At 47.4% G+C, this 14,926-nt stretch overlaps 1 protein-coding gene across 1 annotated transcript in view; it reads left to right on the forward strand.

Annotated features, from left to right (window-relative positions):
* The window catches only part of HADH (hydroxyacyl-CoA dehydrogenase), a 525,417-nt gene that overhangs the window by 153,552 nt on the left and 356,939 nt on the right, over positions 1–14,926 (forward strand). The window lies entirely within an intron of this gene.

Raw genomic sequence — 14,926 nt, forward strand, 5'->3', positions numbered from 1 at the left:
ATATATCATATTCTCAGCGCCCTCCTTCTTGCGGCTCTGCAGCTACGGTGTCTCTCCTTCACGTTCGGCTGCTCCCTTTGCTGTTCTTGGTCAGTCTTCTCTGATCTGGCTTCCTGTGTCTCTGCCACAGATAAGGGCTGCCTTGCTAAGACCTCTCAGGTGCCTGTGGCAGTCTGCATCCCGGCCTCCAGTCTTCGGATTCCTCGAACGGGAGCATCGTCTCCTTCCCTGCTCTTCCAGGGCTGGTTGCTCGACCTTCCAGTGAGTCCTTCCCTTTTTACCATTTGACTTGCCTTTGGGCAGCTGTACCACGTGTGTTGGTTTCGCGGTGGGCCTTTGCCTCCTTGTTTCATCTTGTCCAAGTTCTTTTAAGGCTGTCGTCTGATAAACCATAACAAATAGTGGTGTGGGGGACCAGAGGAACTTGAGTAGGGGGTTAAGGAAGATGGGGACACCAAAGGGGTGGATGAGTACTGCGTTCTCCCAGGGCCATTGTCACCAATCCAATGAAGGATTTCTCCTCCCATGAGATCAACCCATTGAGCACCACCCCAGTGGGACCATCGGGCAACGATCTGGCCTCTTGCAAAGGGGCATCCCCCATGGAAGATGTGACTGGGATTCGTCACACCGTACATGGCCTAAGGCCTAACAACGTCCTAGCGATAACCAATGTTGTTGACATTGAGTTCAAGTGGTGCCCTTGCGGGATCTGCAAATCTGTGGTCAGTGGATGTTGCATCATTTCCTGGAATTAAAGCCATTGTCTTGCTCTTCACCCTTCCTATTGAGGTTGATGAGTCCTAGTTTTTTTATAGACAACACTGACCACTGTGGCAGTGTTCTTCCTCAACAAACGTGGGTGGTACAAGGTTCCCGTGTTTTGAACGTTTTTCTTCATCTGTAGGTCTGGGTGATGGAAAATAAAATTTTACTGATTGAGAGAACCTGTTAAATGGTTCAGAGTGTTAGGCAGACTCCCTGAGCATGCTTCCGTAAACCCAGTATGAACAGAACGGCCGCAAACTTGAAAAAATCTGTATTCCAACAATGGGGATCACTGCTTCTCCACTTATTTTTGCAACCCCACACAAGAGGTTTTCTCTCTATGCATTGCAAAATGGAGAGGACACTGACTTCCTAGTGGACACCTTTCTACTTCCATGGAGGAGAGGGGCAGGCATTAGGTAGGCTTATCCGCGCCTCCCCCTGCTGGCCTTTGATTCTGAAACTCTTCCACAAGCTACAGCACAGCCAGAGTTGCCACATGTTAGTACATTGAACTGGCTAAACAGATCCAATCTCTGATCTTTTGAAGTTCCTCTGTTGGGGGTTGCTTTTTTTCTTCAGAAGGAGCTCCTATTTCAACAAGGCAGAATGGTCCACCATCCATACCCTCAATCAACGTGCATAGCATCATGTGCTCGAGTAATGGTGAGCTTCATACCGCTGATGGCAAAATAGAAATAATTAAGGTTATGAGGAAGCAGTATGTTGGCCAATGTTCTGTCGATGGGGCCTGGAGTAAATGATCAAGCCCCCTCCCCCGAACATCCATACTGGCTAACATCCATCCAATTCTAAAGTTCATCCCAGACTTGCCAAGTCTAGTAAGCTCTAAGCATATATAGCACTATGGTAAGCTGTGTGAAGTGTTCATGTGGCAGAGGCATTTAAAAGCCTCTGGTGGATTTCAAAGGCCCATAAAACCCCAGACAGTCTGCGATTTAAGCATTTTTATGAAACGGACTTCTCCTGATTTGGAATTTGTCACCTGGAAAAAACCTTGTACTTTTGTGCTTAATTGTTTGTGTTCGATAAGGAACCGTAAGGCTCTCTGTGCTTAATTTATTGTCTTTTAGTAGTATGAGTTGGTGCCATGTACCCTTCAGTGTCTTACTATAACTGGCTATGGAGCTTCATCTGAATTGGGAGATCTATCTTCCAGTTTTCTTTCAAAATCGTTAGACTGTGTAGAGATCTTTGGATTTAGGATGAGCACTAACATTTTACCAGGACATCCCCACTTATTTCTGTTGTATGAGGGACAGAAAGCCTGGTTGCTCACTGCATTATTGTAATTGGTTATTCCTCCAGCATTGGATTCACATGCTGTGAATATTCTCCGTCGTCCGGCTAGGAATCCCCGGTTATTTTAATTTAGTACTTTTTCCCTATGGAAAATGTTTGACACCTTGAGTGTCCCATCAACGTCGTTGTGGGTGCTTTTGGTCCCCACCAATAGAACGTCTAGTGTATAGCTTTGCCCCAGGAGCTTCACCTCAGATTTCAACCGTCTTTCTAGCTGGTGGGATTCCTTGAATTCTTCTCTTCGAGGAGAAATTATCTTTCCACACAAAATATATCAGTTTTCAATTTATACTCTAACCGGAGCAACCGACGACTCGTCTAGGGTCCGGTTTACAAACATGGAGACCGTTGGTCTTAAAAAATCCTGTTCATCCCTGTGGGACTTGTGGCCTAAAAAACGTCTATGAAGGTTGCAGGCATGTAGACTTTTAAAAATACTGCCACTAGCCTAACCATTCACCGTAGGAATGTGAAATCAGTCAGGGTTTTTCACTGAAAACCCTTTAAGACAGAAACCGTTGAATGATTTGTTGGCTTAATGAAGGCAGCGGAAGCAGCCTCGTCAAGGTGTAGGAGAGCTACCACCCCCTCTGTCAGGCGTTCGCTATCAAGTCGCAGGTCCAGGTCTGAAGAACAGCCGGCGAAAAAACACAGGTGAGCCAAAATCATTGATGAGCCACGATAAGACCTCATCACACCCCCAGTCTCCTGTTAAAAAAATGGCAGGTAGCAGTGAAGGCTTTCGGCCCAAAGTCCTGTCGACAAAAACACCATTGTCAAAACTGACAGATAAAGGTTTACGCCCGTCGACCAAGCCACCTCGCACTCGTCGAGAACATCCTCTCTGGCAAAGGAGAAGCACAAATTCAAATCATCCACGAAGACCCCATCTTTGTCAAAAAAGGAACACCATTCCTCCTCGGAGTCTCGCAAGTCTAAAGAAGGTCAAAGTTCCTCCTCCTGACAAGACCTGTCCACGAAGCATCCGCCGACGAGGAAATCGACGACGAAATTGGGACATCACTCGTTGACGATCCTCTCGTTGATGACGAAAAAACACAAATCTTCCGGGAGTGAGGCTGCAGTTCCTGTAACTCCTTCACCCATTACCATGGCTGAAGGCACCGTTTATTCAGAACTTCCTATACAACAAATACATTAGGACAATATATCATCCTGCAATAAATGAATACTAAAAACCCCTACAGAGGATCCTGTGATGCACAGGCATCTTCCTCTGGGAGTGTCTCCTATAACCTACTTCAACATCATGCCAGATGAAATCTTGCAGCATGAGAACATCGGATTTTGAGCCTCCAGGGGTCACAGATTTCGATTCCAAGGAATGCAGGATCCAACCTCATGTACAGGACAAGCCGCCTAGTCAAGAAACCACTCTATGGCTACATAATGTACCACTTGGTATTCCATCTACACCATCTGGAACTGGAGGTATGACTCATCATATCCTCTTTTAAACCTGCAATCTCTGCTCTCCCTGCAGGTGCTTTTCACTCAGCAAACGCTGCTGGGGCAACCCAATGCCAGGCTCCCACCTCCTCAGCAACAGGGGGTCCATCTATGCAGGAATAACCAGGGTATATCAGGTCAGCAAGAAGAAAGGGACCCAGGGCATTCATCCAGGGATTGCGCCGAACTTTCACATTCTGCACATAGAGCCCAATCTCAACCTAGACCGCCACCTCCAAGAAGGGATAGTCCGCAAATAGGCGAGCTTGAAGAGGGAGAACCGGTAGATTCAGATTAAGACACAGCTCTCAGAGACACAAGCTCTACTTCCCCTTCAATTTCACCTCGCTGAGACGATACATGGGATATGGATGACCCAGACCTGGACGCACAGGGTAGTCCAGCACAACCCTCTCCTCCAGCCGACATTGGGTCTTTCCACACCATGGTATCCGAGGCGTGCCGGGATTTTGGTTTAACTCCTTTCTGTTTGATCGCATGGGTAAGCGCAGAAAGGTTGTGTTTTCCCCTCATAGATCATGTTTGGCCAGAACGGCTACGGACTCTCAAACATCCTCTCTCAGAACCGGTACTAAAAGGGAGACTAGACAAAAAATTAAGTCACTGGATACAACACCAAAATGTCTAACCTCACAGCCCTCTCCAGAGTCAGTAGTCTCAGCGGCAGCAGGTCGCAAGGCTCGTACACAGCACAAATGCTCACTCCCCCAGACAATGAAGGCAGGATAATAGATGCCTTCAGAAAAAAAGTGCTCACCATCGGGGCAAGAGTAAAAGTGGCCAATGCCCTTGCAATAGCATCTCGGTAATTAAATTTCCTCTGTTTAGTATTCAAATCTCTTTATGGTCTTACTCCAGATTATCTCGCTTCTCTTCTCTCATTCTATTCTCCTCCTCGGCCTCTCCACTCTGCTGGACTCTTCTTACTTACTGTTCCCTGTGCCCCTTGTGCACAATCTCGCTTTCTATCGTTCCAACTGCTTGCTCCTCTCCACTGTAAACTCCTTCCTCTATCCCTCCATTCTATAACTTCCTATTCTCTTTCGCTCCTCCTTAAAAAGTCACTTACTTCAGTCACCTGTCTGATTTGTTACTGGCTGATCTTGAACACAATTGTTTATGCTGATTTTATTGTACTGCTAATTGTTCTTTATGAAGCGCTTGGATAAAAAGCGCTATATAAAATACAAATATGTGAAGGTGAGGAGGCCTCAAACCACAGCATGGACATAGCAGTGGATCTTGCAGAAACTGGATTCAAGCAAATTGGTAATGGGGTTGTCCTGAGAAGGCAAGGATGGCCATGCTGCACCGACTTTAGACAGGAGGTGTAACTTAAAGTTGTTAGCATGCCGTTTGAGGGAGAGAGAGTTTTTGGTGACTAAATCGATGAGGCCCTTTAAAACAATGAAAGCAGACTCCTTACAGGGCAGAATGTCCTTTCGTTCCTTTCGAGGTGCATCAGGTCAATCTAGGTTCTCGTCCTCAAAGGACAAAAAATAATTACGGCAAATCTGGATGCTACTCCCAGGGATACAGAAGGAACTACCAGTCCTCACAGTATCACCAGGTACAACGCAAACGCGGATCAACCACCTCTTAAAGAGGTAGACGGAAGAAGGCCCAGCAATGACTGCCTCAGGTGCGCGCCGATGGGAGGAAATGTGGCGTTTCATCTCCACAGGTGGCAAGTAATTACAAAAGACAGATGGGTGCTAGATGCCATCCAGCACGCCCACCTGTTGGAGTTCAAGCGCGCACAAAAACCGCTGCTTCCCATAAAGGTGTCACACCTGCACCTTCCAATTCGGCAACAGGAAGTGCGGCAAATGTAAAAATAAAAATGGGCAATCGAAAGAGTTCTACCTTCGACGGGGGGGGGGGGTGGTGTGTGGTATACTCCAGGTACTTCATAGTAAAGAAGCCGGACGGGAAGTGGTGTCCAATCCTGAACTTGCGAAAGTTAAAGGAAAAACATCAAAAATCAAAAGTTCAAAATGGTCACACTACAAGACGTCTAACCCCACAAATATCTAGCGGCTTTAGACCTGAAAGACTTACTTTCACATCCCAATACATCCGAGACACCGAAAGTGTCTCAGATTCAAGGTTGGCGAAAGTCATTACCAGTTTCGAGTACTTCCATTCGGTCTAAAATCAGCCCCCAGGACTTTTACCAAATGCCTTGCACCAGTGGCAGCTTTCCTCTGAAAATAAGGCCACCACGTCTACCCATACCTAGATGACTGGTTGGTTCGAGGTCCAACATATCAAGAAACTGTGGCTTCTCTGAAACAATCCGAAGCTCTTCTCCAACAGTTTGGATTTGCAATCACTTAATCCAAATATTGCATAGTTCCATCAAAATGTTTGGTGGTCCTGGGCGCACAGTTTCTGACGGGACAAGGCCATGTCAAACCCTCATCCGACAGAGTGAAAAAAATAATAACTCTGACAAATTCCTTTGCTACAAACAAACAAATCATGGTGCGCAAATACATGGCTCTACTATGGACTGTTGTCCTGCATTCCACTAGTATCCAATTGCAAGAGAAACATGCGACCAGTAGAAAGCTTTCTAGCTACCAGATGGTCCAAAACACATGGGTCCTGGTCAGACAAAATAACCATCACCCCGGCTCTCTCAAATTCACTGAAATGGTGGGCAATCCTTGACAACGTCTTGAAGGGGATGCCCCTAGTAGAACCCACTCACCATTCCAGGTTTCAGATTGCGAAGGTTATGTGTTTTTTGGTCGTAAGAGTGCTCTGTCTAGCATAGTCTCCCATTTGTTCCTAGGGGATGGCATGGGGCCATCCTTCTCTGGACCTCTACGCCACACAGTGCAGCAAGCAGTGCAAGGAATATGCGAGCTGGATTCCACAACCGAGCTTTCAAGGTGACGCATTCTCGTTCCCATGGACCGGCATCTTCACATATGTGTTCCCTCTATTTCCACTCATCAGGAAAACAATCCAGATGATCCGCAAATATCATTGCAAGATAATTCTGGTGGCACCATACTGGCCCATACAATCCTGATTCTCGGATCTCCTTTAACTGTCGGCAGACAATCCAATCCATCTGGTATCTCACTCCGATCTCCTATGGCAGAACGGTGCGATTCTACATCACGATCCAGGCTCCCTCAAGCTGACAGCGAGGCTCCTTATCATGCCGAATTCGGCCACCTAAACATGCCGCAGGATTGCCAGCGCATACTGGCTGCAGCTACGGCACTGTCCACTAACAATTCTACAACCAGAAATGCAAAAGGTTCTGTACATGGTGTACACAGCAACCCAACCTTCAACCACTGGCCATAAAACCTCAACAGGTTCTCCCCTACCTAGTCAAACTGGCAACGGAAGGTCTTGCGATCTCCTCCATTAAGGTACACTTGGCTGCAATCTCCAGATTTACAAGATAAAGAGGACAGGCGACAGGCTGCTCAAACACTTCCTAAAGGGGCTTTTTCACACTTTTTCTCTAGAGAAAAGAATTCCACTGGTATGGTGCCTAAATGAGTCGAAGCCGGTCTCATGAAAACCCCTTTCGAACCTTTTATCTTTGGCAAATATCAAATTTGTGACCTGGAAAGTGGCATTCTTAAACACCATTACGTTCTCCTGACGAGTCTCTGAACTACAAGCCTTAGTGGTGGACCCTCCGTTCCTCCGATTCGCGAAGGACAAGGTAATCCTCTCCACCAATCCTCACTTCATCCCAAAGTAAACCATCAGAATTTCACAAGAATGCCACCATCACTCTGCCTACATTCTTTCAGAACGACCACCTCCCCAGCGGAGAGAGCTCTGCACTACCTGGACATGAAAAGGGCATTAAAATATTATCTGGACCGGACATATAATAATCATAAAACAAGGCATCACAAGGTGGATATCCTCGGCGATATCCTTCTGCCACGCAAAGGCTGACAGGCCACTGCAGACTACAGCTAGGATGCATTCTACGAGGGCCACAGCCACCTCAGCGGCTCTGGTCGTGAGTGCCCATCTGTCATGATCTCTGCTTCCAAAAGGTCAGGGTTTTCCCAACTCCGTTGGAAGCAGATCCATAACCCAGGTTCCGAGTGCCAACCAGTCCCAATTGGGACCTTTTGGACCCAGTCCTGGCGCCAGTGGCACCAGGCTCATAAATATGCCCAGTCCCAGCGCTGGAAGCGCCGGGCTCATAATGCTTGGGTGGACTTACCTGCAGCAGACCATGCTGCTTACTTGCCTGCCAGTTGAGCCTCTGATCCTCTTCTGTTTGGAACTACTTTTCCTGTTGGGTGGGGCAGGAGCCACTCCCTAGGTTCAAAACACTGGAACTCTTCTGGAAAGCAGGAACTCTTTTCTTACCTAGGCGTGGCTGTGGAAGGAGACACCTAAGCACTACAGGAGGCTATTTAAACCACACCTGATGGATGAATCTTGCTTTGCGTTATTCTGCATCCTCTGCAGCAGAACGCTCATCGTGTCTTCTGCATCTGATCCTGGGCATCTGAAAGACAAAGGCTTACCTACTCTTCGTGCGCTCCGGAGGTCTTCACACTGCATTCCGGCATCTGAAAGACAAAAGCTTACCAACTCTTCGCACGCTCCGGAGGCCTTCGGCGCTGCATCCCGCATCTGAAAGACAAAACAAGGTGCGTTTAAAGACATTGGGGAACTTTAATACTCACATGCCATTACTCCTTTCCACATCTAACCCAGTGGGTATTCCGGCACCCTGCAGCCGCTCCGAACTTGTACCTGCAAAATAAAAAGACAGTTAGAGCGCATCGTGAAGCAGGCAACAAGCGCTTACTTACGTGCTTCCAGGCGCTTCTATTCATCACACGGGCTCCATCTTCAACTCACTTCAGCCCGTCATCCGCCATCGCCGGAACCCTGCAAAACAAGAAACATCATTACTAAAGACTTTAAAGACATTAGAGTTACTCGAAACTTACCGTTCGTGCAGTAAACGACGGACAGCAGTCCTCTGAAGTCAAGAGGCCTGCTCCCCTTATCCAGTGAAGAAACTGGTTACAGCACCCTGCCCCGAGGCAGATGGAGAGCACGGCGTTCACTTACCTAAGGTGAGAGCGTTAACCTTTGGGGTTCTACAGGAGAAGAGAAAGGGAAGAAGAGAGAGACATTCAATAACCCAGTTCCTTAATCCCATATTTTCTATCTGCAGACATCTTACCCTTCAAGTCAGACATACAGTGCACAGAGGTCCAGCCCAAAGAGCCAGCCGTGTGTTGCACATCACCTTTGAAGATACGGTATACGCCCAGTCAAGACCGGCGCCTCTACGGGAATCAGGTGAGCGTTACAGAACGCAAAGCCTACCACAAAACTCCCGTCCAGGCGCTATGGAAACCTCGGATACTGACCAGCTAGCCCAGTTACTTGGGGAACTAAGGGCAGAAGTGCATGCAGCCCGTCAGGAAACGAACGCTCTAAGAAGGGAACTGATTATTTCCAAGGAGCGAACAGATGATCTTGCTAGACAATTGCTACAGTCACAAGCCGGACAGACCCCGTTACCCGCATCTGGGGGAAATCTTCCTTCTACATCCTCTATGAATCCAGTGCAGATCAACCTACCTGGGAATGTACCTCTGGCTCCGCCCGAACGATTTTCTGGTGACCCAAAGAGGTTTGCAGTATTTATCAATCAGTGCCGGTTGCATTTCTTATGCCGGCCAGCAGCCTTTCCAACTGATCAAGCTAAAGTAGCTTTCGTGCTTTCGTACCTTAGTGGCAATGCGTCAGACTGGTCGATCCCTCTAGTAAATCAAGATGATCCGGTCCTCCATGATTTTCAAGCTTTTCAACTCAGTATGGAAAAACTGTTCGCAAGACATTCACAGGGGCAGGCCTTGGACAATGAGCTTCTTTCGTTGCGACAAGGTAATCAAGACCTTTTGGCTTATATTGCGTCTTTCAACAGACTGATAGTGGAAACTCAATGGCCTGAGGACAAAAGGATTACGCTGTTTTATAGAGGTCTACGTGGAGAGCTCAAAGATGTGTTAGCCCAAGCAGTGAATCCCCCACAAGATTGTTCGGACTATATAGACTTAGTCGTTCAAATAGATCACAGACTGCAGAACAGGAAGTCCGATCGTTCCAAGTTTGATGCTCGAGTATTTTCCAAACCGCCAACTCCTTCCAAAGGAGTAGACTCCGGGGAACCCATGCAAATAGGGGGTCTGAAAGGTCCTCTAACACAAAAGGAGCGGGAAAGGAGAAAACGGTTGCAATTATGCCTTTATTGCGGAAACTCGGGGCACTTTCTTCGAGACTGTCCGGTGAAACCTGCCAAGAAGGCAGTAGGAGCTGCAGTTACCAAAGTTACAAACTCTGAGCAGGGAAACAACCTCGCCCGACAAGAATAGAGGTCCTCTTGCCGAGCGTGAAAACCAGTTCCGTGACCTCGCATTTCGTGATACCTATGGTCCTCATTAGCCCTGATAATCCGGATCGATTACATGCAATTGAAGCTTACGTCGACAGCGGTGCCATCGGCAATTATGTGGATCATGAAATGGTTTTGAGGATGAATCTAACTCTTTGTCCCAAGGCTGTAAAGGACGTCATTACTACGGTGGATGGTACGGAGATAGCCTCCGGGCCAGTAACGCATACCACTCAAGAGGTGACGCTAGTAAGTCAAGATGGACACCATGAGAAGATCGTGTTCGATGTGATCAAGGCCCCTCAGTTTCAGATTATTCTAGGAATACCTTGGTTAGAGAAACACAATCCTCTGATCTATTGGCGAGCCAGAACGGTCCAGTTTCCAGAATGTGTCTCTACTTGTCACCCTCCACCTGGTGTTGCACTGGCAGCAATTTCTTCAGAGACTCCCCAGTTACCTCCCGAATACCTAGAATACCAAGATGTTTTCCGGAAGGATCAGGCTAACTCTCTACCTCCTCATAGATCTTATGACTGCCAGATAGACCTGATACCTGGATCTACTCCTCCTTGTAGTAGAATTTATGCCCTCACCGAGCCTGAGAACCTTCACCTTCGACAATACCTGGATCAATACCTGGCAAATGGGTTTATTCGTCCTTCCAAGTCCCCTGCTTCTTCAGCTTTGTTCTTCGTTCCAAAAAAGGAAGGAGACCTTAGAACTTGTATAGATTATCGCTCCCTGAACCAGATCACCGTTAAGAATAGATATCCGTTACCTTTGATCCCTGAACTCCTGGACCAAGTCAGAAAAGCATGCATATATACAAAGCTGGATCTTAGAGGAGCTTACCACTTGGTACAAGTAAAAGAGGGCGATGAATGGAAGACGGCCTTCCGCACCAAGTATGGGCTATTTGAATATCAGGTCATGCCCTTCGGACTTTGCAATGCCCCGGCCGCCTTTCAATATTTTATGAACGATGTCCTCAGAGAACTCATAGATGTGTGTGTTGTTGTTTACATTGACGACATCCTCGTTTATTCTTCATCGGAATCTGAACATCGGAAACATGTGAAAATGGTCCTCGAAAGATTGCGTCAACACAAACTTTTCGCTAAATTGGAAAAATGTGTTTTCAACGTGACTGAAGTTGAATTCATGTATTCATATTATCACCTGGCGGAGTGCGTATGGATTCAAAGAAGGTCGATGCAGTTCTCAAATGGCCATCACCATCCTCCGTAAAAGGTGTGCAAAGCATGTTAGGCTTCGCTAACTTTTACCGCAGGTTTATCCCCGAATTCTCTCGAATAGTCCAGCCCATCACTGCCTTGTTAAAGAAAAACAAACGTTTTGAATGGTCTACCGAGGCGGAACAAGCTTTCCAGGATTTGAAGACTAAATTTATCTCTGCACCAATCTTAAAACACCCTCGCCCCGAACTCCCCTACATCGTGGAAACTGATGCTTCAAGCCTTGCCATGGGGGCAGTTCTATCACAAAAGGACCCGGTAACCAATCAGTTGCATCCCGTGGCATTTTGGTCCCGCAAATTCTCGCCTCCTGAAATCAATTACACGATTACTGACAAGGAACTTCTGGCTATCAAGTCTGCCTTTAAGGCTTGGCGGCATTATCTGCTGGGGGCCCGACACTGTGATTACGGATCACCGAAACCTGCAATATTTGAAAACCGCAAAAGCCCAATCCTCTAGACAACTCCGTTGGGCATTATTCTTTGCCGAGTTTGACTTCATAATTACCTATCGACCTGGTACAAAGAACGGTAAAGCTGATGCCCTTTCTCGGATGGGAGTGGAAGAACACTTGATCAACCCTAAACCTGTACCAATCATTCCCGAACAAAGAATTCTGGGTGTAATCGCCACAGAATCCATAGAGGAAGTTAAGGATAAAGCCAGGCAACTTGTAACTCCAGCAGACATACAGAATTGGCATCTGCAGGGAAAGGACTTTGCAGTAAAGGACAACTTATTGTATTTCCAAGAACGATTATACCTACCCAGCACAGATTTACAGAAAAAAGTAATCGCTTGTTATCACGATTCTTTAATGGAAGGTCATCCCGGTATGGCCAAGACCTCGGAAAAGATCAAGCGCTACTTCTGGTGGCCGTCTTGGGAAAAAGATATCAGAGACTTTATAATGTCCTGTGGAGTATGCGCCCAAAACAAGAGTCAAAAGGAGAGACCAGCAGGCCTCTTACGCCCTATTGACATCCCACCTCGCCCTTGGCATACGCTTTCTATGGACTTCATCACCGATCTACCTCCATGCTCCGGATACAATACGATTCTAGTAATCGTGGACTTATTCTCCAAGATGGCGCATTTCATTCCGCTCAAAGGCTTGCCACCAGCAGCAACTCTGGCCCGAGAATTTCTCGAAAACATCGTCCGACTGCACGGTTTTCCTTCGGTTCTAATTTCGGATCGAGGTAGTCAATTTATTTCTCATTTTTGGCGAAGTTGCTGTCGGTCGGCTCAAATTGATGTGAGACTATCGACCAGTCACCACCCTCAGACCGACGGACAAACCGAGAGGACCAATCAAACTCTGGAACAGTATTTACGCTGCATGCTGCAACAAACTGAAAAAACTTGGAAAGACATCCTTTGGATAGCCGAATATGCCTACAATAACTCTGTCCATTCGGGAACTGGGAAAACCCCGTTTTTTCTTTTGTACGGCAGTCACCCTCGAACCTCGGAGTTGGATCCCCTCCAAGATCTTGAAACACCAGCAGTAGACTACCTGCATTCTACAATCACCCAAGCCTTTAAGGAAGCTGTTTCTCACCTTCAAAGGGCTAAAGAACAATACAAGAAAGGAGCAGATCAACATCGGAAGGAAGCCCCTCAATATCAAGTAGGGGATCAAGTCTGGTTATCCACCAAATATCTACCTCTAAAAGGGCCACGCACATTCAACCCAAGATACCTTGGTCCCTATTCCATCACTACCATAGTAAACCCAGTAGCGGTCAAGTTGGACTTGCCCCCGCACAGGAAGATACATCCGGTCTTCCACGTCTCTCTATTAAAACCCGTGCAACCTCAAACCCGACTAACTACATCTCCAAAACCTATCCTAGTTGATGGAGAACTCGAGTTTGAAGTCAAAAGCATTCTGGACTCCAAGATCTCCAAATCTAAACTATTTTACCTAATTGACTGGAAAGGCTACGGCCCCCAAGAGAGATCCTGGGAACCTGCTGAATATGTCCACGCTCCTCGCCTAATCAAAAGATTTCACCCAACATTTCCTGACAAGCCAAAACCCCCGGAGGAGCCCGGTTTGGGAGGGGCCTTGAGGGGGGGTACTGTCATGATCTCTGCTTCCAAAAGGTCAGGGTTTTCCCAACTCCCTTGGAAGCAGATCCATAACCCAGGTTCCGAGTGCCAACCAGTCCCATTTGGGACCTTTTGGACCCAGTCCTGGCGCCAGTGGCACCAGGCTCATAAATATGCCCAGTCCCAGCGCTGGAAGCGCCGGGCTCATAATGCTTGGGTGGACTTACCTGCAGCAGACCATGCTGCTTACTTGCCTGCCAGTTGAGCCTCTGATCCTCTTCTGTTTGGAACTACTTTTCCTGTTGGGTGGGGCAGGAGCCACTCCCTAGATTCAGAACACTGGAACTCTTCTGGAAAGCAGGAACTCTTTTCTTACCTAGGCGTGGCTGTGGAAGGAGACACCTAAGCACTACAGGAGGCTATTTAAACCACACCCGATGGATGAATCTTGCTTTGCGTTATTCTGCATCCTCTGCAGCAGAACGCTCATCGTGTCTTCTGCATCTGATCCTGGGCATCTGAAAGACAAAGGCTTACCTACTCTTCGTGCGCTCCGGAGGTCTTCACACTGCATTCCGGCATCTGAAAGACAAAAGCTTACCAACTCTTCGCACGCTCCGGAGGCCTTCGGCGCTGCATCCCGCATCTGAAAGACAAAACAAGGTGCGTTTAAAGACATTGGGGAACTTTAATACTCACATGCCATTACTCCTTTCCACATCTAACCCAGTGGGTATTCCGGCACCCTGCAGCCGCTCCGAACTTGTACCTGCAAAATAAAAAGACAGTTAGAGCGCATCGTGAAGCAGGCAACAAGCGCTTACTTACGTGCTTCCAGGCGCTTCTATTCATCACACGGGCTCCATCTTCAACTCACTTCAGCCCGTCATCCGCCATCGCCGGAACCCTGCAAAACAAGAAACATCATTACTAAAGACTTTAAAGACATTAGAGTTACTCGAAACTTACCGTTCGTGCAGTAAACGACGGACAGCAGTCCTCTGAAGTCAAGAGGCCTGCTCCCCTTATCCAGTGAAGAAACTGGTTACAGCACCCTGCCCCGAGGCAGATGGAGAGCACGGCGTTCACTTACCTAAGGTGAGAGCGTTAACCTTTGGGGTTCTACAGGAGAAGAGAAAGGGAAGAAGAGAGAGACATTCAATAACCCAGTTCCTTAATCCCATATTTTCTATCTGCAGACATCTTACCCTTCAAGTCAGACATACAGTGCACAGAGGTCCAGCCCAAAGAGCCAGCCGTGTGTTGCACATCACCTTTGAAGATACGGTATACGCCCAGTCAAGACCGGCTCCTCTACGGGAATCAGGTGAGCGTTACACCATCAAAGACATTTACCAGGCAGAAACACTAGGCACTACTGCCTGCAACAGCAGCACGCAGAAGACCTGCAGATGGGTCGAGCAGCCCTTCAACGGCTGAGCAGTAAGGTAAGCCCTTCAGCTTCCTGTTTTTTTTTTCTTGTACTTGCGTATGTATATTCAAAGGTTTCTAATCTTTGTTTGCCTGGTTTTTCTCCTCCCTACATGTATACTGCTATAAAATCTATTCACAGCATGTGAATCCATGAAAGATCCAATGCTGGAGAAGG

The sequence above is a fragment of the Ambystoma mexicanum genome, chromosome 6q, assembly GCF_040938575.1.
Source record: "Ambystoma mexicanum isolate Mex_15411 chromosome 6q, UKY_AmexF1_1, whole genome shotgun sequence".
Lineage (NCBI taxonomy): Eukaryota > Metazoa > Chordata > Amphibia > Caudata > Ambystomatidae > Ambystoma > Ambystoma mexicanum.